The sequence below is a fragment of the Camelus ferus genome, chromosome 28 (genome assembly GCF_009834535.1).
Source record: "Camelus ferus isolate YT-003-E chromosome 28, BCGSAC_Cfer_1.0, whole genome shotgun sequence".
NCBI classification, from domain to species: Eukaryota; Metazoa; Chordata; class Mammalia; order Artiodactyla; family Camelidae; genus Camelus; species Camelus ferus.
Window position 1 is genome coordinate 4584479 of NC_045723.1, and position 26092 is coordinate 4610570.

Here is a 26092-nt window from a genome sequence, read left to right on the forward strand (position 1 = left end):
GTTTATCTAGGAGGGGCGTGGTTTAATACATGTGTTGGGTTTTTGGCTGTCTCATGTCCAGTCTGGCTGCCTGTGGGCCCCCCAGTCTCCCGTGGGGGAACACTTCTGCCCCACTGGGTTTGGTACAGTAGGAGAATAACCGTAGGAGCTGCCCTCCACCCTGCACGTACAGGAAGCAGAATCCTTTCTCTCCCTGCCCTTGGCCACTCCCAGAGGAGCGTGTGACGTCACCTGGTCCTCACCCAGGGTCGAGCATCTGCTGAGTGAAGCAGGGACTGAGGATCACTGGGTCCAGCTGGGACCTGGATAGCAGCCTCTTCTATGAGGCAAGGGTCATACTTCCCACTTTCCAAGCCTTCTGGAGCAGCCTGGGAACCCCCTCCCAAATTCCCCAAGCCCCTTGTCACCTTCTGTTGCATTCTTTTGTCTGAGCTGGCTGGAGTCTCTTTCTAGCAATGACAGAATCCTAACAGACACCACCAGGGACAACGCCTAGCCCACAATGAGCAACCTGAAAACTCCGTGGGGTACCCGACAGCAGCCTGGGTGTACGTGCCATCAGGAAATGAGGTAGGACATTCTGGGCTGCAAACAGGCCAAGTGCATATCTTTCTGGAGACGGTAGTCATTGCTACTATCTGTAATTGATGTCTCTTTTGGGAAAGCCTCATGTGTGTTTGTTTCTTTCTTTCTTGCCAGTAAATTAATAAAATGTAGTTTCCTTTATTGTTGTGGTTGTTCCTCTAAAAGACTGAAAATGTTATCACAGGAGGACGTTCGCTACCTGGGAGACAGCTGATGCTCCAGGGCACACCAGTGGCCAGCAGCTCGGGAGATGCCTGAGATGCACTTCCCTATTCCATTTTGACCTCGGGACGTCTGCAGTCATATGGACCCCAGGGAGGCCTCCGTGGCTGTGACAAGAGCCACTCTCTGCTGAGAAAGGAAACTCTGGGACAAAGGCCACTGCAAAGGCCAGTGGTTCATCCCTCCTTGTTCTTGATGACCTGTGATAAGACACATTTCTCGAAACACTTCTTTATAAAAAAGTATACAACTCAGTGACGTTAAGTACATCCACAGTGTTATGCAACAGTCACCACTATCTATTTACAAAACTTTTTCATCCACCCAAACAGAAATTCTGTGCCCATTAACCCATAACTCCCCAGTCTCCCTTCCCCCAGCCCCTGGTAACCACCAATGCACTTTCTCTCACTATGAATTTTCCTGTTCTAGGTAGCTCTTCTAAGTGGAATCATATAATATTTGTCCCTTTGTGTCTGGCTCTCTTTAATTAGCACAGTGTTTTAAAGGTTCATTCGCGTTGCAGTATATATCAGCACTTCATCTTTTTTAAGGCTGAATAATACTCCATTGTAAGTATACAGCATATATGATTTATCTGGTCATTCGTTGATGTACATTTGGACTGTTTCTGCCTTTTAGCTATTGTCAATAATGCTGCAATGACCATGGACCTACAAGTACCTGCATAAGCCCCTGTTTTTAATTCTCTGGGTTATATACCTAGGAGTGGAAATGCTGAGTCATATGGTAATTCTATCTTTAGATTTGTGAGGAAACACCAGTTTCCCGGAGCAGCTGCATCATTTTACATTCCTATCAGCAACACAGAAGAGTTTTAATTACACCACATCTTCCCCATTTTTATTATTATTTTATTGTTATTGCCATCCTAGTGGGTCTGAAGTAGTGTGTCATTGTGGTTTTGATTTGCATTGTTTTTGATTGCATTCTTTTGATAACTAATGATGTTAACGTCTTTTCATATGCTTATTGGCCAACTGTGTATCTTCTTTGGAGAAATGTCTATTCAAGTCCTTTCCACATTTTTAAATTGTCTTTTTGTTGTTGAGCTGTAGGAGTAGTTTATATACTCTGGCTATCAAGTCCTTACCAGTTATACGATTTTCAAATATTTTCTCCCGTTCCGTAAATTGTCTTTTTACTTTCCTTATAATGCCCTTTGGTGCATAAAAGTATTTACTTTCAATGAAGTCTCGTTGAACTATTTTTTTCTTTTGTTACTTATGCCTTTGGTGTCAAATCTAAGAATCTACTGCCAAGTATGGCATCATGAAGATTCACTTCTATGTTTACTTCTAAGAGTCTTACGGTTTTAGTTTTTATATTAAAGTCATTGATTCAACTTGAGCTTGTTTTTTGTATGTGATATGAGATAAAGGTTCAACTTCTTTCCTGTACTTGTGGAAATCCAGTTGTCCTGGCACCGTTTGTTAAAGAGATTGTTCTTTCCCACTGAATGGACTTGACACTGTGGCCAAACATTCAGTTGGCCTTCGATGTGTGGGTTTATTTCTGAGCTCCCTATTCTATTCCTCTGATCTGTGTATCTGTTCTTATGCTAGTGTCACACTCTTCTGATTACTATAGCTTTGTAGTAAGTTTTAAAATCAGGAAGTGTACAGTCTCTGACTGTGTTTTTCTTTTTCAAGATTGTTTTGGACATTTTGGGCTCCTTGAGATTCCATGTGAATTTGAAAATAGGCTTTTTCCTTTCTGTGAAAAAGGCTGTTGAAACTTGGATAAGGATTGCATTGAATCTGTAGCTTGCTTTGGGTCACACTGACATCTTGACAGTATTAAGTCTGGCTACCCGTGAACACGGGATGTCTTCCCATTTATTTAGGTCTTCTTTCATTTCTTTCAGCAATCTCTAAACCTTTCTTTGTCTATATTTGTGTCTATTACCTCTCAGAATAATGAGAGCTGTATGTTTCCCTTACCCACTACACGAATTAGTGCTGGAGCCAATAGACGATGCTGTCTCTTTCCGTTTTTGCAGTTCCCCTTAATTTGAGGAGTTTCAATTTTGGTAAGCCCATCCCAGGATGTGTTAGTGAGAGCCTTTATGATTTCCTTGATATTACATACATGCTCTCTTGGCCACCATCTTCATGGATTAAAAATTCTCACTCTTTTTGACGTCTCCTCATCCAGACTTTGATCAGTTGCCCTTCTCCTGGTTCTGTTATATTTCTGATCCAATAAGCAAACTTAGATCCAACCAAGTTGTCTCTTCTGCTCAATCTGCTTTAACATTTGGGCAGGAGAGACTCACATGTCCACTGTACTGAAGAAGACAGCCACAATCCCTTATTCCATGAGCCCTCTTCAAAAATTGAATAAATTAAAAAATGACATGTAGACCATAAGTCCATGGCAAGAGATACAGAGACCCCATAGCCTTGACCCCTGGGGTGTCACAGGGTGGAGAGCCAGAGTATGAGTGTGGAAACCCAAGGAAGGGAAGAGGATTTCCAGTTGGGGGTTTAGGGGAGACCCCCATGGAGGAGGAATCATCCTAATTGGGGCATCAGGGGAGAGGGTGTGCTTGGACTCGGAATTAATTGAATGTCATCAGAAAGCAGAGTTGGATTTTCATGAACGGACTTCAGGAGGAGTGTGAAACTTCCCAAAACAAACGCTAAATTGTAGCCATATTAGGATTACATGCATTTCATGGGGGGGAAGAAATCCATGTCTTTCATTAGATTCTCAAAAAAGGAGGTCAAGCTCAAGAAAGATCCTTCCTAATGAGAGCCTGGTCAGAGGGCTCGCTTCATACTTGTTACCAGAGAGCGCAGTGTGGGCATGGGGAGTTATTTGATGTCTATGAGCCAGAGTTTCATGCATCCAGAGGCACCTAACCTAGATTCGAGGGAACTTCAGCATCCTAAAACTGTGTATTTGTTGGTTTTATTTGTGTGCGTTTTGGGGGAAATGGTCAGAGGTTATGACCCTAATAACCCAGCACTGGGGCACTGGGGGCTTTTAGACGTCAGATCCTCCTGGCGAGGAGACAGGAGGCTGGTGCCTGAGGCGTGAGAGGCGGAGATGGTGAAGGGCGAGCAGACCCGGGCAGGCCCGGGAGCCGGGCTTTAGCTGTCAGGGGGCCTGCTGAGGCTGTAGGCTGTGGAAGGACCAGGTGGAAAAGCCCAGAATTGGACAGAAGAAAAAGAATTCGAATTGGAGAGCTCTGGGGTCAGCTTTCAAAGCTCAGTACCAAGGCTTTCTTCTGACGGGCCTCGCCTGAACTCCAGCCTTGATGACAATTACCTGTCCCTGAGCCCTGGAGCCTCTTCCAGGGGTTCCCGAGAGCATCAGCCTCCCCCTTTCTGGGCTCTCCCTCCAGACCAGCGCCTCCTGGGAAAAGCTTTTGGGCCCATAGCAGATGCTCTGAGTGGGGGACCCTGCTCCCAAAGGTGAAGGCTCTCTCGTTCTCAGGTGACTCTGCAGAACCGGGCTGTTCTGTTGGTCACAAGGCTATCGTGCTGACACCCTCCTCCATGTGTGTATTTGAAAGATAAACGGTGCCAAACGTTCTCCCCTAACTATGGTGCTTGACGACACACGGACAGAGTTCTCCGGAACTGGGGTCACCCTGATCTCCCAAACGCAAAAGCTCAAACCCTTGCTCCTCTCAGCTCTGCTTTCTGATGGGCCTGGGGTGATGGAGGCCCAGCCCACGGGCACCGTGTGCTGTTTCCAAAGCTGGTGGCAGGGCTGTCGGCAGAGCAGGGTCACAGGAAGACCTGACAGTGGGCACAAAACCCTCAGTTTGTTTCCTGGCTGAGACTTCCCTTTTTGCCGGGTCACAAGGGACCCTGCGCACGTGGCAGGAGGAACTGCAGGGGCCAGAGAAGACCCAAGTGTGGTGCAACCGAGGACTGGCCTGGAAGGCAGAGGAGGTGCCCGGACGGTGCAGGTGCCTGGCCCAGGGCTCAAGCATATGCAGCCTTTCTGGCCCAGCCTTGACCTCTGCCTGCCCAAAGAAACAATTGTTACTATTTTGACCAACTTGGTTGGCGAGGATGACAAGTCACTCCTGATCAGCAGCGTACCACCGAAATCCCCAAACTGCCATGGCCTGGTGCTTTCTCAAGGACGAGCCGCTCTCTTGTTTTTTCTGCTCCTTTTGGAGGGCGTCTGTTGGCTGCTGACTCACACTGCAGGTGACGTGCAGCCCAACCCCGCCGTGTGTGAGCAGCTTGGCCATTTGCAGCCTGTGGTTCCCCCGTGAGTCAGGACAATTGCGACATCCCTGAGCAGATGTTACGGAGGTGACGCAGTGGTCACAGGGCGTGTGCCAAGGATGTATGCTCCATCTCCGGAGAGAAGAATTCACACTCAAGTTTATTTTGAATCAGCTGAGTCACGGCTGCTTCAAGGACAAGGCTCAGCTGTTGACACCCATGGCGAACCCCAAACCTGGGGCCTTTTGTCTGGGGAAAACTCGGAAGTTTCTATAAAATGTGATTTCTAGTAGATCTTGAGCATTATCTTTTTCTGATGAAAACTTGCAATTTTCTATACAACTTTAAAAATTAAAATGGAGAAGAATTCATGTCTCACACATGCTAAAGTAATAAACAGTGGTTCATATATTTAGACATTCAAATCTACTTCCAAATTAGTTTGCTCTAAATTCGGTACAGATGGGCTGGGTAGGGGCTGCGTCCAGGAGGACAGGGAAGACCCAAGGTGAGAGATTTCACAGCTCACTCACAATGTGGTCAAGGTATCTATTTTCTCCCTGTCTACAAGGATGTTGGCATCTGCAGTTTGGTGGATGGTTTTGGTTGTTTGGTTTTTGGATGGAACCTCTTCCTGAAATCTCAAAGGGGTCAAATTGAGCATCTCTTAAGATGTTTCTCTATCCCCAGAAGCACTTTGCTGTTTTCAAGGGGTGGGGAACTCCGCAGCCATGCTGAAGTCTTCTTGAGTCCTTGGGGAGCTGAGATGTGCCAGTGGGTGGAGAAGTTGGACCACAGAGAGTCCAGGCAGACCCCTCTCCATCCCTCTGTCCTCAGCCCTCCCAGCCAGGCGGGAGCCTCCTGTGGGAGTCTCACTGCAGCCCTCAGGCAAGGCCAGGCCATGGCCCCCTCCTCTCTGATTCTGCAGACAGATAAACCCTCACAGCTTCTGTCACCCAGTCACTTATTTAACCCTTTAGTCTGCTGGTATTTCTCTTCCCTTCTCCCCGAAAACTAGTGTGACTTTATCCCATGTGTGTGTGTGTGGGGGGGGGGTGTTTAAGGGATGAGGAGATCGTGGGCCAGATCATCCATGGCTTCTACAGTCTCCCTCCACCCAGGTCTACCTCCCCAGGAAAACCCTGCCTGGACCCCTAAATTCAACACTGCCCCGATGCTCTGGTCTCCCCTCACTCTGCCAACACAGCATCTTAGCCTCAAACCTCCCTAGCCGCCAACAGCCCAGGCCTCCCACTTGGACAACTTCCCACGCCCCCCACCCTGCCCTTGCTGGTAAGGTTGTTTTCCCTGAGGCCCTGATACAATCACGGTAAGCCAGACAGCAGAGGCAGCAGGACAGCCCATCACAGCCTCGGCCTGGCCTCTGCGCTGACCCGTGTCTCGTGGGCCCTCTGCCCTGCCCTCCATCCTCCCAGCTTCCTGTTTCTTTCTGCCTCTCCTTCCCCAGCCCCTCCTCTCCCGCTTTCTTTCCTTCCTGTGTGCATCACTTATTCAGCCTCGACCTGCCCTGGACCCAGAGCCTGAAAAGACCCAGGAGCTGCATCCTCATAACTCAGGAGCTCCCCGGGGCTCCTTCCTTTCTCCCAGAGGCCCAGGGCTGCTTTCCTGGCTTTGGTGAATCGCTGACCACTGATTCTGACCTTTGCAATTGGCCTGCTTCAGCCAGCCCCGGCCAGGGAGCAAGCTCCCGCCCTCCTGGCTCCCCCCAAACTGTTGTCTCAAAGGATAGACAGGATGTAACAGAGGTACTTGGTCTTTGTCGTAGCCCTTGGCCTCCACCTCTAGTTCCCGGGTTGGGGGAACCTCAGCTCCTTGCCTTATTCTGAGGGACATCCTCTGATCCCTCCCGGAGCCCACAGCACCTCCTTCCTGGGAGCCCGCTGGACCATCATGGTGGCCTGGCTGCCCCTCCTCCTGTGTGCAAGACTGGAATTTCCAAAGCCCCTCAGACTTGAGTTAGAAGGTGGCCTCCTTCTCGACCACAGGATATTCCCCTGGGGTGTTTTGTCACATAAATTCTTCCAAGAATTTGTTGCCAGGGGGAAAAAAAAGTTCCCTTAAGAGTTGGTGTGTTTTCTTCTGTTAGACAATGAGGGCTGCATACCATTCCGTTTTCCTTTCTTTTTCCCTTTCCTTACCAGGAAGTTCGGAGCCGCTCTGGTGCCAATTACGGATGCAATCAACAGCCCCTCGCCGTTCCCTTCCTGCTGCCATTAGTCCAGTTTATTCTTGGGCCCCAACACATGCTCACCACGAGTCAGGTGCAAGCTCGGGGCTGTGGTAAGAAGGTCCCCGCCTCCCTGTGGTCTGGACACATGGCCCTGCCCTCGCCCCTCGCCCGGTCCTGGAGGCCCTCCCAGCGTTCACACCCACTTCAGATCCCCTCTTCAGATTGGACTGGGGGTCCTGCACTCCCCAGACTCTGGCCTTGGGGTCATGGCACCATCCAGAGCAATCTCGGGCCCTCCACTCCATGAAATGGGAGCTTTCCAAAGAAAGAGAAGGCAGGATGCTTCGTAGCCTGCAGAGAGAGGCTCCTGGTCTGTGGACCACGCTTCTCCCATCCGTCTCCATCAGCCCCCACTTGGCTCCCCATCTGGGGGAGCATGAGGGAGAAGGTGATCAAGAGGGAATTTTGGTCTCATAGGCGGGGGAAGGGAACCTTGGCAAGGGGAGAGGTCAGCAGCTCTTGGATCAAAGCCAGTGAGCACAGCTCCCCCCCCAACCCCGGAGGTGGGTCTTAACCCATCCTTGGGCAGGTCTTCCTCCCAGCAGGACCAGGTGGGGTTTGCAGTCAATGCTGACAGATTCCCCTCAGCAGACCCTGGAACCAACAATCTGGGGGAATTTCTACAACTTTCTTCTGTCTTCCCAGACTTCCAAACAGAACAATCAACAGGACAGAAACTTGCAGTCAGCAGGGAACTGTTTCTTTGGGTGGGGAAGCTCCGCCTTTCCCCAAGCCCCACTGCAAACCGAAGTCTCTGTTTCCCTTGGAGAGAATGGCTGTTTCCTGTCAGCTCTGATTATTTTCTTCAGCAGGACTTCGTGCAGTTACAGTGGAAGCTTCACCTCAAATGCTAACTTGTGTCTGGACATTAAAACCACTCTATCTTGGCTGATTCATAAGCACCCCCTCCCATCCCCCCAGGAAAAGAGAGATGTAAAAGTCATTTTAACATAAGTGTAAATATGGCCTTGGAGCTGCTAACGGAACCAGGAAAGTGTCACGAATAACGTGTGAAGTTTACAACGTAAGCCTGTGGCCTCCACCAGCTCCATCACACCTGAGATGGACAGACGAGGAAGCGTTCGAGGTCTCCAGACATCACGCCGTCTCACTGGTTGGTTGGGTGAGAGTGTGAGTTGAGTAAAGAATCATCCTTTAATTCCCAGCTTGGCTTCGAACCCTCTCACGGGATGAAATCCTCCATTGTCTGCAGCCCTGAGCCTCCGCGTAGATCTGCTAGTCTGCCCGCTGTCAGCTCCACAGTGGGACGGGCGCGGGGTCTGGTCACCAAATGGGCCAGCGTCTGGAATGGCCTTATAAATAAACACAGGGGGCGAGGTTGGTACACACACGTTTGCTGAGCATGGGGTCTCTCCGCTGGGAGCTGATGGTGCGCCCCCCCTGAGCTCCCCCACCCCCAGCAAGGGCTGAGAGATCTGAAAGGTGCAAGAAGCAATCCAGCAGGAGGGTCCTGTGTGACATCACCCCACCCCGGGGAGCGCGCCAAGCGCAGGGGACGGGCTGAGAACTGGCTCTTGATCTGTGTTTGCTTGTCTGCCTTTCCAGGGATGCATCTGCCCCAAATCGGGAACAGAATTTCTCTTTTGCGACTGCCCTGCCACCCTTATTCCTTTGGCCCCTGCCTGGAATTCCTCTCAGAGTCTTGCAGAGGCCAGGCTGTGGCCCTTGCTCAGGCTGGGGTTCATTTCCTCTGCCTTGGTCTGTGTATTAGCCAGGGGTCTCCAGAGAAACAGAACCAAAAGGACATATAGAGACACAGACAAGAGATTTATTACAGGAAGTGGCCCACACGGTTACAGAGGTTGAAAAGCCTCACCATCTGTTGGCTACAAGCTGAAGGACCAGAACAGCGAGTGGCGGAATTCAGCCCAGGTCCAAAGGTCTGAGATTCCGGGGTGGGGGCTGATGGTGACAGCCCTGATCTGAGTCTGAAAGGCCAAGGACCAAAAGCAGCGATGTCTGAGGGCAGGAGAAGGCGAGTGTCTCAACTCATGCAGAGAGAGTGAATTCCCCCTTCCTCTGCCTTTTTGTTCTCTTTGGGTGCCCTGGGTAGGGGGTGATGCCCACCCACACTGGGGAGGGCCTCTGCTTTACCCAGTCTACTGATTCAAATGCTAATCTCCTCCAGAAATACCCCTCAGAGATGTTTCACCAGCTATCTGGGCATCCCTTTGCCCCATCAAGCTGATGCATAAAATTAACCATCCCAGCCTGTGGGTCCTATCCTGTCCCTCCAGGACCAGGTTAGAGCTCCCTCAATGCTTCCATGGTCCCTGTCTTCCCCAACCCCATCACTACGGTATGGTTCTCCCTTGTGGGTCTTCCCCAGGCAGGACCAAGTCAGTCTGAGTCACTGATACACCCTTAGTGCCCCTTATAGGGTCTGGCAATAGTGGACTCTCAAAAGTAATGCATGAAAAAAACCTCTGGTTTATGAAACTGGAGCCTCCGACTGAACTGAATCAACAGTTCACTTTGGAGCAGCTGGCAGGCAGGGTCCAGGGCCCCGGGGGCATGTGGGTCCTTCAGATCTAGGGAGCTGGTCAGTTCTAACACTTGGGACATTTAGGGTAGAGGGATCGGTTTTGGTGGAGCAGCTTGGGTTTTAGGAAAACTACAAACAGATAGACAAAATGTGATGGGTGCATTCATTTTCCAGGTTGGAGTTGCCAAGGCAACTGGATGGATATTTTGCCGTCTACACAAAGGCAGAACCTCCAGGCATCCTGACTGCAGTCTCTTACAGACCTCTAAGATTTGGTCCCACTGTTTCCCAGCACCTAGCCCAGCACCTGACCCACGGTAGCTGCTCAATGATTGTTGGCTAAATGGGGGAAGGAAGAAAAGAGTCGGTCTCTGGACAAAGAAATTCTTTCTTGGGAAACTGATAATGTAGCCCCAGCTGTGTGTCTGGCTTAAACACATCCATCCTTGAATCAGGAAAAGAATCCCAGGTGAGTAAGGTCAGGTGGGCGGGGTGGAGGTGGGGCTTGGGCCCTCACAGAGGTCAGTGCTGGGAGAGGAGGGAGGAGCTATCCATTCCAGGATTCCCAACCCTCCCAAGGGCATGGGAATCACTGGGCCCCCTCCCGCAGATTCTCAAGTACAGTCCACCTGCCCCCCATATTCACGGATGCGGAACCCGCGAATACGGAGGGCCAACTATACCACACCAGCCTACATAAGGAACTTGAGCATCGAGGATTCTTGCATCCACTGGGGGTGGGGGGTGTCCTGGAAATAATCCCCCAAGGATACCAAGGGAGGACTGAGATTGGCCTGGAGTGGAGTCTGGTCCCGTGGAGAAGAGAGAAAACAAAGCAAATGAGCTTCTTAAACACACACGTTCACCTCGTCTCAACTCAGAAAAGGAGGCAGAAACCTGCTGTCTCAAGCAGGAAATATCCGGAAACACCAGCTGAGAAACTGCCCACTTGGTACCCGTGAGCCCCAGCTGGCCCTCTGACCCCACTCCTATTTTAAGTCCATGACGTACAGCCAAGCTTTCCTTTTCTGCACCTGAAAGAATGACTTCAGTCCAGACCCGGTCCTTGTTACAAGTGATGGAGTTATTTTGAGACGTGGGCACCGCAGTTTGCCTCGGCGCAACCATGGATCCTTTAAGGAAGTGGAGGGGTGACTCTCTGAGTAACACCCTACCCAGCGTCCTAACAAAGCGAATCTTATTTCTCAGTTTGTTGGTTCAAAGCCAGTTGCCACTGCCAAGGATGACTCTTGGCTCCCCCACTGCCTGTCGCAGACCACACTCTGAGCCTCCCACACCAGACTACACCCACCTTGCCGGTGGAAGTGAGCCCCCACGCCAAGCGGTTTCTTCCCTCACGAGTTTACTTTTTCTGGGAAGCATGAGAACACAGCCAGATCCTCGGGGTCCAAATCTGGACTCTATTGCTCACAGGCTGTGTCTTCGGGCAGATTACTTCTTGGAGCCTAGTTTCCCAATCCACTTACATGAGACTAATAAACCATGGTTATAAAGATTCAGTGGAAAGTTGTAGGTAAAAAGCAATCCATGGTGCTGCCAGTAGGGAGTGCTCTATAAATTCTAGCTGTTACTGTTATTATTATTATTATTGTATTATCATCATCATCATCATTATCAAAGCGCTTAAAGTACTTTTATGTGTTGTTTCATCTAGTCTTAATAAGAATCTTATGCGAGAGGGGTTATTGTCCATGTCATAAATAAACGCAGTGATGCTCAGAGTGGTTGGGTGAGCTGACAAGTCCCAGGACCACCGAGCAGGAGAGCTGAGGTCTCTTGGCCCCAGGGACAGTCCTGGGGGCGGCACAGCAGACAGCGCGCTGTCACGTGCCACAGCTGCAGCACCTGCTTTGCCCGGCTGTGCACACACTGCTCTCATTTCATAGTCACAACAGCTACAGGCTCTGGGTTCTACCATAAACCCCAGTTCAGATGAGAGAACCAAAGTTCAGAGAGATCAAGGGAGGTGCACCAGGGTGCACAGCAGGGAATTGTGGCGTTGGGGTGTCCATCTGGTCTACCGTGCCCAGGCTGTGCTCTCAGCCCCTGTGCTATGTCTACTGCCGCAACCTGCCCCCCGTCCCAACCAGGACAAGTGGAAGCACTTGCCTGATCGATGCAGCCAGTGAAAGGAGGACAACTTATTTTTCTATGTGGACAATCATGTTGCCTGCAACAAAAGATTGTTTTATTTCTTTTTTTTTTTTTTTCCCAGTTAGTATGCCTTTTATTACTTTTTCCTGCCTTACTGCAATGGCTAGAACTTCCAGGACGTGTTGGGTAAGAGTGGTGAGAGCAAACATCCTTGCTTTGTTCCGGAACTTAGAGTGAACGTACTCAGTTATTCACCATTAAATACAAAGTTTGATGTAGTGTTTATGTGGTTGAAGAAGTTCCCTTCTATTCCTGGTGTACTGGGAGGGTTTTTATTTTTTTTCCATCATTAATGGGTATTTAACTTTGTCAAATGATTTTTCTGCATCAACTGATATGATCATATAATATTTCTTCTTTGACTTGTTGATATGGTGGACGATACTGACTGATTTTCAAATATTGAATCTGTCTTGCCTGCCTGGCATTAGTCTTTCTTGGTCATGGTGTCTTATTCTTTTATAAATTGCATTCAATTAGTTAAATTTGGTTGATAATTTTTGCTTCTAACTGCTTGAGAGATAATGGTCTTCAGCTTTTTTTTTTTTTTAATTGCATTTGGTTGGTTTTGGTATCAGAAATGATGACCACATAAAAAGAATCTCCTCTCCTATTTTCTGGAAGAGATTCTGTAAAATTGGCATTAGTTATTCTCTAAGAGTTTGGTAAAAATTTCCAGTGAAAACATCTGGGCCTGAAGATAATTTTGTATCTTGATTACAAATTTAATTTCTTTAATAGTTGTAGAACTGAATAGATTATCTGTTTAGGCTTGGCTGAGTTTTGGTAGTTTGTGGTTTTTGAGGAATTGGCCCAGTTCTTCTAAACTGCTGAATTTATGAGCATAAAGCTGTATGTAGTATTTCCTATCATCTTTTAATGGCTACAGCATTTGTTGTGGTATCTTATTCCTGACATTGGTGATTTGTGTTTTCTCTCCTTTTTATCTTTGCCAGTCTTGCTAGAGGTTATTAATTTTACCGATTTTTTTCTGAAGACCACGTTTTTGTTCCAATTATTTTTTCTATTATTTTCCAGCTTTCAATTTTATTAATGTTTACTTGTTAGAATTTCCTTTCTTCTGTTTGCTTTGAGGTTTTTGTTGTTGTTGTTGTTGCTGTTGTTCTTTTTAAATTTTTTGAATTGGGAACTTAGGTTAGTTATTTGAGATAACTCTTTCTTTTCCAGTGTAAGCATTTAGTGCCATAAATTTCCCTTTCAGCATCACTTTAGCTGCATCTCACAAATTTTAATATGCTTATTTAATACACTTTCTTCAGTTCTGTGTATTTTAAAAATTTCTTTGGAGATTGCCTCTTTGACCCATGAATTATTTAGAAGTTTATTGTTTAGTTTTCAGGTGTTTATAGAGTTTCCTGTTTTTGATTTCTAGTTTAATTCCACTATGGTCAGACAAGATACGATTTCAGTTCTTTCAAATCTGTTGAAGTTTGGATATGGTCTATCCTGGCAAATGTTCCATGGAACCGTTAAAAGAATGTATATTCTGCTGTTGTTGGACAGAGCGTTCTATAAATGTCAATTAGAGCCTTTCAGCTGATGGTATTATTGAGTTCTTCTATATTTTTGCTGATTTTCTCTTTAGAGTGTTAGAAGTCCCGAGTGGGAGAAAAGGGGGAATTTAAGCTCCTAATCAGAATTGTAGATTTACCTAATTCTTCTTTCAGCTATTTGCTTTATACATTGTGAAACTTTGTTGTTTGGTTCTCAGGACAGCTATAATCTTCTCAGTGGATAAACCCAGTACGTTTTCAAGTAATTTCCCTCTTGGCCCATGGTAACTTTCTTGGCTCTGAAGTCTACTTTGATATTAACATGGCCACTTCCTTTTGTTTAATGCTTGCAAGATATATCTTTTTCCTCTCTTTTGCTTTACCTGTCATTGAATTTGAAGTGAGTTTCTTGTAAATAACACAACACTGGGTCATGTTTTTAAATCCATTCTGCCAATCTCTACCTTTTAATTCGTGTACTTAGACCATTTACATTTAAGGTAATTATTGGGGGAAGGGTGTAGCTCAAGTGGTAAAGCACATGCTCAGCACCCAAGAGGTCCTGAGTTTAATCCCCAGTACCTCCTCCGAGTGGAAATCAATAAAAAAACCTAATTACTTCCCCCTCATAAAAGAGAAAAAAAAAAAAAAAGAACAATACATTTAAGGTAATTATTGATCTTTTAGGACTAAGTCTTACATTTTATTATTTATTTTCTGTTCCTTCTGTTTATCATTCTTCTGTTTCTTTTTTTATTGACTTCCTCTGGGTTACTTGAACATTTGGGGGGGGTTCCTTTTTGATTTAATTATGTTTCATGTATCACTTTGTATTGTTTTCTTGGTGATTATTTTGTTTGGAGACTCTGTTGCTGGGAAACCTTTGGGAACGGGGAAGAAAAAGGTACAGGTGGCCTTGGGTCTCCTTGTGCCGCTGTGTAGAGGCCAAGGAGGCACAGGGCCCCACCGCTGCTGCAGCCGTGGGTGAATCAGACCACTTGGTGTTATCTCAGTTTGGATCAGGAGCCAGGAATGTCCAGGGTCTTGCTGCCACCAGTGGATGGATGCTCTGCAAGGGACCCTGGGTTGTAAAATGGCGCCTGGAACTTCTTATTGGGCCTCTGTTGTGTTTCCCTTTTCCTGGACTTTGGCCAGAGGCAGCAGGGTATTGTCAAAGTTTTTTATTTGTTTGTTTATTTAGTCTGAGCCTGATGGTAATGTCAGGTTGCAGACCCCTCCTCCCTGTACCCCATTCAGGGTACATGGGAGATAAAAAAGAGCTCAGGGAACTCAAAAGTTGTTGTTTCCCAAGTCTTGAGAATTCTTGAGAGTCTACCTTCCTCTTTTCTAACTTTCAGAGTTTTTATCATTGTCTGTTGAATAGTTTCCAGGGTTTTTAGTTGTATTTAGAGAAACAGAGTAGGGAAAGTGAATCTACACCATCTTGTTCCAGAACCAGATGCCAAGACAGCTTATTTTTTCAAAATGTTTCAGACATGTTTTCTTTCCTGGTTGATTTTCCAGAAAGCAGGAAAAAAAAAAAAAAAAAAAACCCCAAAACTATCAATGGTGTTTCCAAGGATCAGAAAACTCCGCCCTCTGCTTTCTTGGAAGGGATCAATTGCATTATTCAGCAGTCACATTTCTCTGAGCCTGTTCTGTATTTAGTCCACAGGATAGTGAATTCCTTTTGAAAACCTCAACAGGTTGTTACTTCTTTTCTGGATCAAAAGTTGATTCGTAATGTAAATACTTGTCTGTAACACAGAAAATGGTTTTCTTTGAGCTCTTTCCATTCCTCACCCAGGGTCTTGAATGAAGAGGTTTTCCTCTGGAGCTGAAGACCATGACTACATTTATCTAGAGACAGATTACCATGGAACTACTGGAGTTTTCTTAATTACACATGTTGAGCTGTGTGAGTCAAGACCTCATATCTGTGTTTTACTTGTTTCTCATCTTGGGCCTTTGCCTGACAATATTGGATGGGCTTTTGGCCCAGTGACCTGCGGGAAAGCGCAGTATTAAAACTTGGAGTTAATGTTTTAAATTCACCACCAAGACACAGGAGGCAGAACACTGGGCCAACTGATAGAGCCCTGCTCTCGTCCAAAAATAAAAAATAAAAATAAAAATACTGCTTTCTATACTTGTTCCCTCACCATCAAGATAATCCTCTGGTTTCTCTTAAGAGAGTAGAAAGGGGGAAAAAAATCCAATTTTGCTGACTATCTTTTACCTTAAAGACACGGTTTAGGAAAAAGTAGACAGGACTTAACATGATTTATGTTGCTCTTTTTCTTGTGCATGGATGAGCTCTTCCCAAGATTTTGAAAACAACTACAAAGCAAATGCATCAAATATTAAAATGCATAGCAAAACTGATGAGTTTACAGTATTTTACGCTCACATCAGTACAGTGATTCACAGAATGTGGTAAATGGAAGAAGTTTTAAAATTGAATATTTATATCCTTATATTGAAAGTGAAGTTCACATGTGAAGTAACACATTTTCAAGTGCATTTTATATATTTTGTTCTGAAGTCCCCTGATCTCCACTGACTACCTTTAAATTTTTTCCAAAACATATATCCTTTTCTGGCATGACATGAGAAGCTTCTTGTTTGAATGCAGGGTTAAAGAGAACCGAATACATTCACATGGTATCCTCGATATGGGTGCTGTTGACACCAAATTTTCCAAAGACCCAGAGAAATCATGTACAGACAACCAACCAGCACACTAAACTGCTTTTCTAATTTTTTAAAAAATTATTTTTGAAGTCTGTGTTCCAGCACATTTCATTTGTTTTAATGCGTAAAAGTGGGGCAAGTTGAGTGATTTTAATTTCACAACATAAATGGAAGATTCCCAGAGTCATCTGTAACTTCAGCAGAAAAAGCGAATATAAAAATTTCCCCCAAACCTCGATTTCCCATAGACCTGTGTGAAATGAGCATATTACGTCTCTTTCAAACAGTGTCCCCCCCTCTGCACTGATAAGGCAAAAGAAGACGGAAGTAAGAATGTAATAAAAATATGACAAACAGTGACTGTCTTTTTCCTACCTTCAGTTAATCTAATGTTAGGGAATAAAACTCTAATAATAAACAAATCAGCTCACAGAGAAAACAGCTTTTCCCCTGGTTCCTTTTGAAGCCAGTCTCCTTTTATTTTTTATTTTTGGAAACTTGCACATGAAGGCTTCCTTAGAAATGGATGAATTCTGTCAAGTTTCCAGACTTAGAAGATAAACAAAGCAGAAAACTTCTCTGCCCTCCCCACCTCCCCTCAACCCTGTAAATAGCCTCAGGCCACAGTCTGGGCCTCCCTCTGCTCCGGTGTCTACCAGGGGGCTGGGGGCTGGGGGCCAAGGCGGGGCTAAGGGGGAGGGGTGGGGGAGGGGAACAAGGGGGGCGAGATTGGAGGTGGGCTCTGGGGGAGGCGGCGGGGGGAGGGGGAGGGACTCTGGTTACAGCCGGTTGACAGTGTCACATGCATGCCCACACACACAAATGCACACAGCAGAATCAGGCAGGAGAACTGTAAGAAAAAAAAAAGAGAGAGAGAGAAAAGAAAGAGAAAAAGTACTGCTTCATCAGCTAAAAAACAGTCGTGTTCTTTCCTGGTTTGATGTCAGCGCGAAGGGCTGGCTTGGAATTGCCCGCGGGGATATTGGGCCCCTGCCCACACAGCAGGCAGACAGCTTTCCCGGCCAGCAACAGGCTTTTAATAAAACAGGATGCTGTCCCATTACTAAGGCTGCTGACGACTGTCCTGAGAATGGGCTCCAGGCCAGACAAACTCCCTCCCCCAAAGGCAGCAGTCCTGAATTCCTTATCGGGAGACCCCATGCTGGAGCTGGGAGCCCAGGAGACAGGCCTGCTCGCTCTCCCAGGGGCTGGAGAACGAGTTTGCAGGAGGCCACCCCAGGTCCTGGAGCTGCCTGCTTTTTGCAAGGTCTTCCCTGTCCATGAGCGAGCTCCCTCGCTAATTCTAGGAGTGCATCTTGACTTTTCTGAAGGCTCCGAACCTGACAGTCAAACCTGGATGGGTTTAAAGGCAAGGAAGCTGGCTTTCACAGGAAGGTGGAAGGCGTCTCGTCCCCTCTCCCCATGGCAAGCTCTCACGAGGGATGCCAGGTCCAGATTTGGACCTGACTTCCCATCTCAAGTGTGATGAGCTTTAGCATTTGGGGGAGTTCACCTGGCTCTTTGTTTTCTCATTTGGAATGAAACGGAAATGCTCTGTTTGGGACAGCAGTTTCTGAAGTTTTCCAACAGCAATCAGATAAAATGTCCCCACCACCAGGTGAGCTACCGGGGCCAGCGCCACCTGGACCGCCCTAGGGCATCAGAACGGTGATTTTGAAAGTTCTCCAGGAGTATTAGGCCTGGTCCCACAGGCACGAGCAGGACCCTGCTGTGACTTACAGAAGTGGCCGTGCCTAGAATCCACACCATGCAATCAGCAAGCAGACTTTGATGACCTCACAGGAGACCGAACCCCAGCATGAAAGAGGAGTCATTGTCATTGACAGGAAAGGCCTGACAACCTAGATTCAATCCCCAAATCTGCCCTGGCTCCCTGTGTGGCTTTAGACAACTTGATCCGTGTGTGACTCAGTTTCCTCATTTGTAAAGTGTGGGGCAGGTCATTGGAGTGCGAATCCTCGGCAGACAGGCTGGTCCTTGCCCTGATCACACCCATGCAGGCATTGCCAGTCCCTCACAGCACCTTGCCTACTGTGCCCAGCTGTGAAACCCCGTCAGCCACAATCAACTGACCACAGACGGCACTTGAGTAAAGACCTGTGATGGTTTCTAAGTTTTCTTCCAAGTGTGACAGTCCATGAGCCTATGAGTCCAAATCCAATATATTTCTATGTACTTTGAAGTTCTGGGGAGGAAATTGGAGGAACTGGTGTTACAGGTGGTGTTTCGCTCCTTCTTTCACTTGAAGTTCGTGACTTTGGAAGTGAAAGGAGAGAGGAAGTATACAGAGGGAACATCTGGGCATGTAGATGGTGTCAGAGTGGAGAACTGTGTCTCCTGGACCCCAGCCCAGATCCACCCCAGAACAGCGGGGTCCTGGCAGGAAGCAGGATGTATGACCCCAGATCTGAGAAGAACACGGAGCAGGAGACGTGCCAGTGTGACCAGAAAGAGTTTAAATGGAAACTTCAGAGGGAGGAATTTTTTTAAAGCCCAAATAAATCTATAAAACCAGAAAAGATGAAGCAGAACCCCAGAATATCAGCTAGGATTCTCGAAAGCCAAAGACACAGCTCTTGCTGACTCCAGCAAAAAAGGAAATACACTGGAAACTACGAAGAAGCTCACAGAGTCGGTGGGAAAAGCTGGATTCTGAGCTGAGAACTGGTTCAGCCCAGGACAGAAACTTTCCCGCTGTCAGGTACCTCCCTGGGGGATGAATGGGCTGCCCGGGCTGCTTCCGAGGCTGCTCCACTCAGCCCTGGGGCAGGGGAGGGGACTCTGTGGATGACATCGTGGACACCTTCCTACTTCTGTGCAGGGGGCACAGCACCTGGACTCCCCGTTCCAGCAAGACTGCACAGCGGTCAAGGCCAGGTCTCAAAGGGACACGGAGTTGTGCAAAGGGACGGGGATTCTAGGCTCCTTAAACAAAGGTGCCTGGCACCCTATGTGACAGAGCGTCACCCCATAACCAGAGTGAGTGACCAGGCCTGTAATTGGACAGCCCAAAAGTGCATCACGTAGAGGTAACAAGCAAACAAAAAGTCTGGTCCAGTGAGCCTGACAAGCAGAGCTGAGGGTGATTCTGTGGTCAGTTAGCAAGTGTAGAAAACCCATCTGGAAGGCACAGGTAGGGGTCAAAGGACAAAAAAAGGCCAATTAATTATCAGTCATCAGGACCAATCTGAGGGGAGCCCAGGAGGAGTCTAGTGAAGTCAGAGACAAGAGTCAAGGCCAGGGGCGAGGGGAAGGAGCAGGTAAGAAGCAGGCTCCTGTGGACCAGGCTCAGGGTCATCCTCCTCCATTCTGGTGGGGTTTGTCTTGCTGGAAAAAAAGGGCTGTGAACTGCAGAGGGGAGGAGGTGCTCAGGAGTGTCCATGAAACCACACACAGTCAGGAAGGCTTCTGAGCTGCTCTTTGGGAAACACATCTCCCAGATTCAGAGCCTTGCACCCCCTTTCCTGGGCATGGTGCCGGTTGCCAGGGGTAGGCGCCAAGCTCTGCAGTCCTGCGCTCACTGCAGCTCTGCCGGGCTAGGGATGAGGTGGGCGGGGCTGGGATGAGGTGGGCGGAGCGGGGGATGGGGACCTGGTGCTGCCACCTTCTTGCTTCCCTGTGAAGAAGCAGCAGAGCCAGATGGAGGGACCTGAGCCCTGGGGACACTGACAGAGCTCTCAACGCAGCTGCGCCTGTATCTGGCAGACCTGGGGACTTTGCTTGCTAATGAGCCCTTGGGAAAAAATGCCTGAGGTTCTTTCTCCGTGTATAAGCCAGTTCGAGTTGGGTTTCTATCACTTCTAACCACAAAGGGTTTCAGTGATAACAGGTAAGTAGTAACACCAATCACGCTCACGACCGTGTGCTGCTTCCTTCATAGCAGCTCCAGGCGGCGAATGCTGTTGTTCATGCCCAGTTTGACATGAAGAAACTGAGGCCTGGGGAGATCAGGCAAGATTTCCTAGTGCTGCATAATCTTAACCTGAAGGGCCAGGGGGCTCGAGGGTCTGAATGCACCCAGATCCCAAGAGAGGAAGGAGAGAGGGGGAAACCACAAATTCTGCTTATATAATAGTGACTAATCCCATTGAGGGACGAAAGAAAGGAAATACCTGGGGAAAACCCAGTGTAGCCACAAAGGGGGGGTCACTGGTGATCTCAGATCTTTAAAAGGCACCCAAAGGGGGCACGGAATCAAGGAGAGGCCACAGGAGAGGCCAGCTCCTGGGAGAGCAGCCCTGGAAGGGCCGACACCCAAAATAAGCAGAGGTTCTTGTAGGACCACAATTTCACAAGGGCTTTAAAAGCTACTTGGAGAGCAGGACAAGAGAGGGATAGGGCTGTGCGTGGAGAAGATGCTAAAATGTAAAGGAAGTCAGAGCCAGCAATTTCCATGTAGTTCCCCCTCTTCTATTTCTTCGGAATATTCTTTCGAAAGGTAGAATCCGGGACTCGTGAGAAGACAGGATATACTCAGATGTGCTGAGTGAACTGGTCTTCAGCCCAGGCAAAGATGGGAACCCTCAGATGATCTCTAAGAAGCACAGAGATTAAACAGTGGGCAGCTGACCCCTGGGCAAACTGTCCATTTTCAAAAAGTATAGAAGGAGAGATGGCTCGATGGTAGTCCCTGACACCTGGGAATATAAATGGAAATTATGCTACAAGATAAAAAGCCAAAGACCAAATAATACCTACTTGATGGATGCAGTTATGTAGAAGTGTTATATGCAAGTTTAGAGCAACTGGTGGAAACGTTTCTCGAAACGTTGTACCCTCACCCCCGGAACAAAAGGGAGTCTGGCAGTGTTCACTGTCATGGGGTTGTTGTCAGCGAGTGATGGACGCGAGTGCTAACAGTCAACGTGGCTTTTAGTGGTATTAGTGGAAGTATAATGTCTCTATAGCGTGTGATGCCCATCCGGGCTGGTCCAGGTACCAGGGGTGGCAGCCTTGGCTCATCCAGGGAACAGGTACTGGAATGCGGCCATCCCACACAAACTTAATCAGGTACTTCTGAACTGACCTTTTGAGAAGAAAATGAGTAACTTCCAGGTAGATAAAGGAATTAAATGTGGAAATGAACTCCCTGTATAACTGAAGAAAAGGAATAAATATTTATCTGCACCCGGGAGGAATGGAAACATCCTAAAGATAAAATTAATGGGGATAATCATAAAGGAAAATATGGGAAGCCATAAAAAATTTAGAACTTCTCAATTCTAAATCATCATAACAATATTAAAAAGCAAGAAGACAACTGAGGAACATATATAACGGATAGTGGGCTAATTGTGTGTGTGTGTGTGTGTGTACAGCACAAGACTAACAGAAAAACAGGCGGAAAACACAAGCAAGTATTTTGAAGGAAAATAAATGCAAACGGTCTATAAGAAGTGAAAAGATGCTCAAACTTGCCAACAACCAAATAAATGCAAATAGAGACAGTAAGTTAACATTTCTCTTTCAAGATGGCAAAAATAGATGACAGTACATACAAGGGTCCAGGGAGTGGGCAGCAGTGTAGGTGGGGTTGCTAATCAAATTCTCCCCCCAGCACTCACTAGCTGCGTGTCTGAATAGTTTATTTAAACTTCCGAAGCATATACTCAAGATAATCATAATTCCTGTCTGACAGAGGATGTTGGGAGGATTGGCCGAGATGACTCTAACCCAGTGTTGACACTTCAAGAACTTTTTTCTAATTAGAGGCTGGCAAGCAGGGAACGGCTAAATAAATCATGACACACTTATAAGGTGAACTATTACACAGACATTAAGCATATCGTAAAAGACAATTTCCTAACAAAAACTGCTAGAGATATTATGATCCTAACATTGTAAAGCAAAATACACATGTACTTTTTTATATACAGAAAATAAAATAGCCAAAATTTTGTTTCTTCTTTCTAGTTGGTTATATCTAGGTGATAGGCTTACAGGTGGGTTTGGGGTGGGGGGTGTTGTTTGTTTGTTTGTTTTTTGAAAAAACAAAAAGCTATAAGGGCAAAATGGTATTGAAACTAAACAAAGTCAAAATGAAGCAAAATATCTTACATTGTGTCCTGATGACGTTGATTGGCATATTTAGATGGCTGGAGACCTTGAACTACATGGAACAGTTGGAGAAGATGATTATGTGCAGAAAGGTAGAAGGTCGTCTGGGGGCTGTAACATGTGTCTGCACCTATTTGATGACTGTCACATCAGGAAGTGTCCCAGTGTTGCCCTCTGGAACAGCCCTGCCTCTCAATGACTGTACCATCTAGGGAAGATTAAGACCGAGTCCTAAGGAACTTGAGGCCACACTCAGACCCATGGAGAGACTCTCCCAGCTGCTGGTAGGCATTTTGGCCCAGGAGAGCAAGCATGGATCCATCTCCCCAAGGGGTCTGGATCTGATAACTTCTTTCTTTTATTTTTCCTCTTTAAGATGGAAACCTATAAAATGATTAATTATGGGACAAAGAGGAGGGGTCAATGTAATCTTCAACAGGCTAAGGTTATGAAGGGGGGGCTAACATCATCTCAGAAATATTCTACTTTACATAGAAAAATAAACATTGGATTCATATCTGAGACCTTCCACTCTGCTGCTTTGTGATGCCCTGTAGCAGGGAGAAAACCAGCTCAGAAGATGCCTCATCACTGTTCAGTAAACTTTAAATAATTTCTCAGTGGACTAGCTCTTTAAAGGCTGGGTTAAAAAGAATAGGATAACTCAATGATACAGATCAAACCTAACCCCAGGAGTGGAGGCTGTGTGATAGGTTTCCAAGTAGGAGTTGAGTAATCACACTGGCCACAGCAGAGTCAATGTGACTGCTGAGGTAAATACTGGAAGCAAGCAAATATGGTGGAGCAGAAACACAAGAAGAAACAAGCTCTTCTATGGGTGCATATATTTAGAGGCCATCCTAGTACTGGCTTCTATCCTCAAGATCACAAGACAGCTACAAGAGCTCCTGCTTTCACATCCATGTCCCAAAGAAGGAAGAAGGGTCTCCACAACCGAGTCAGCTCTTTTTAATTACCTTCTTAAAAGTCCCACATCATTTAGGTGGGCTACCTGATCCAGAAGTGGACAAGTGACCCAAAACCTCTAACCAGCACATCCCATGTTCCAGTCCCAGTGACCTGTCCAGGATGGGTAGCTGGTCCAGTCATTGACGTTCCCAGACTTCCGTCATCTGGGCTGCTAAGAGGATAGGATGTGAGCTAAGCTGCTGGCAGCCAGCTCACAGCCACTTCTGGGGTTGCAGGGTGCTAAGAGGGAGACAGAGCAGAGAGACAGGGTGACTAAGACTCAGTCCTGCTGACATCGCTGAGTCCGGCCAGTCCTGGACTTTTCATGTAGGGCCAGTAGCATGAATGCTCACCTTCAAACCATGGGTTGGTGGGGGCCAGCCTGCAGGGTGAGAGTGGGGTGATGGAGGAAGGTTTAAAATGTGACAGAATGGGAAGGTAAATGAAAGGAGAAGGCTGGATTTTCTAAAGTCGGGGAGAATTTTCTCTGTATTTTAAACTATAGATAAAAAAGAATGCCTCTGGGGATGTTCCCTGGTCTGGGCTTCTGAGCCTGTGTGTTGTGCTGCTCACTTAAAGGCACCTCTGTTCCCACTCTGAGACAGGACCAAGGGCAAACAAGGCCTCCAGGAGAGGATGAAGATGGCATTTCAGACCAGTCGGGAAAGATGGGTCATTTGGGAAACAGTACTGGGACTACAGGGCAGCCATCAGGAGGGAAAAAAAGGTAAATCCGTATCAGTTGCATATCCAACTAAGTCTACATAGATCAAATATTTAAATACAAAAAAGAAACCATAAATGTACCAAAAGGAAATAATACTTATTTTTTCACTTCAGAGGGAAGAATATCTTTATTAGCATAAACACAAAATACAAAACCAAAAAGAGTTTCGAAAAAAGTTGATGAAAATAACTACATAGAATGTAAGTTTTCTAAAGTGCATGGCCAAACCTACCACAGACAAACTCAAAATGCAAATGTCAAATGGAGAAAACCTCTTCTAAATAATATCACAGACAAAGTTAAATAATATCACAGACAAAGTGCAAACATCCCTAATATATACAGACTTATAAATCAATAAAAGACCAACAGTCAAATAGAAAAAAAAAAAAAAAAGGGCAAAGGATGTGAACTGAGGAGACACAGCAACGGGAATACAAATGGCCCTGAAGCATCTGAAGAAACATTCAACAACCTTCATAGAAAGAGAGATGCACTTTACATTTATACCAAGGTACCATTTTTCATCGTTCAGATGGTCAAACTCTGATCACGTGCACGTTCAAAAAGGTATTTGGAAACAGGCACGTGTATTTATCCTAGTTGTTTGCAGACTAGCACAGTTTTGATGGAGAGCAGTTTTGCAGCATCTATGAACACTGCAAATGCACTTAGCTCTTTCCCTGGGAACTCTGCCTCCGAGAATTCATCTACAGATATTCGCACACATGGTGAGCTGCGTGCATGGATAGGAATATTTGAGCAGCATCGCTGTGTTTGCCAAAGACCAGACACAACCCAAACGTCTAACGTTCTGCTAGTTAAATAAACAAATAGTACAATATGCTGCCCTTTATGTAACAAAACAGAGTTGGAGTCTGAGCAAAGACTAGCCCTGAAAGGGTCCCTAAGAATCTAACAGTGATGGCTGCCTCTGGGGGTCCTGGGGGTCGGGCTGAGAGGGAGACTCTTCTTTACACGCTGGCTTGAATCTTTGACATTCTGTATCATGGACAAGGGTTATCAATTAAATTAAAAATACCTTTTAAAATTTAAAAAGTAAGATACTTGTGTTCTTTTTCCTCCCCAGAGGCAGCCAGAGACGGCAGGTGAGAAGCCGAGTCTCCTGGCAGGGTTGCCACCGTGTGGCCGAGTGTCCGAGGCGTGAAGACAGCAGGGCGGGAGGCCTGGGGCAGAAGGCCTGGGGCGGGACCCCAGCTGTGTGCCGTGTGGAGGCGTGTTCCACGCTTACTGGTGGCCGTCACCTCACACCTGGAGCCCGCAGGCACCTGCTCCTCTGCTCGGCAGTTTTCATCTCATTGTGTATCAGTTGGTGCACGTCAGCGGTGAATCCTGCACCCTCTCAAAATCCTCTTGGAGGCAGGCAGAGGAGAACACGTTTTGAATCTGAAATCATTAAAACGTCACAGTTGCTTGTGCCCCTTAGGAGCCTGGGGGGAGGGGGTTTCATGGACAGGGAGCAAGTTCACGACCAGGACACCGTTCACAGCTCCAGGTCACCTAATTTTACCTCTCCTCAGGGCAGGTTTAAAATAAAACCCCACAGTCAGCTCTTCTCACTCCCCCCCAGTTAGAAATCAGCTCTCACTGACGCTGGACCCTGAGCTCGGGTGAGTCCTTCCCCGGCTCCTAGGGATTCTGTCAGGGACAAGGCGTGCGCTGTGGCTCTGTGCTCTGTCACAGGGTGACCACACTCAGGTTCTGGCCCAGAGTCAATCTTTGGAATCCCAGCAGCTGTGGGTGATGACCTGGTGCCAGGCCCCTAGTGGGCTCGGCTTGGCACCCGGCTCCTTGGTTCCTGGAAGAGGGGCCCAGAGTGCAGAACAGACTCATTTCTCATTTCACAGAGGGGCTGGCGGGAGCAAACCCCAGCCGTCCCCCTCGAGGGCCTGGCCGACTGCCTGCGGATGTCAGGAGTGAGTGCTCCGGTGCAAATGCTGAAGGCTGTCTTGGCCCCCTGGAAGGGTGTGCACTGCTTGGGGCCCCTGAGGCCCCACAAGGAGCTGGCTGTCATGTGGGTCCAGGAGAAAACCTGGGAGAAATGGGTTACTCTTACAAACAGCCAGACAGAGACTTTTTTTAATGAGCTAACTAGAGGGCTGGAGCCACCCCTCTGTGGATAAGCCTACCTGTGTG

At 47.1% G+C, this 26092-nt stretch overlaps 1 long non-coding RNA gene across 1 annotated transcript in view; it reads right to left on the minus strand.

The window, feature by feature from the left end:
• Positions 1–1022: 1022 nt before the first annotated feature.
• The window catches only part of LOC116660373, a 54567-nt gene continuing 29497 nt past the window's right edge, over positions 1023–26092 (minus strand). Inside the window, exon 3 of the long non-coding RNA XR_004315847.1 lies at positions 1023–8585. This is a non-coding gene — a long non-coding RNA (uncharacterized LOC116660373). The remainder of the gene's footprint in view (positions 8586–26092) is intronic.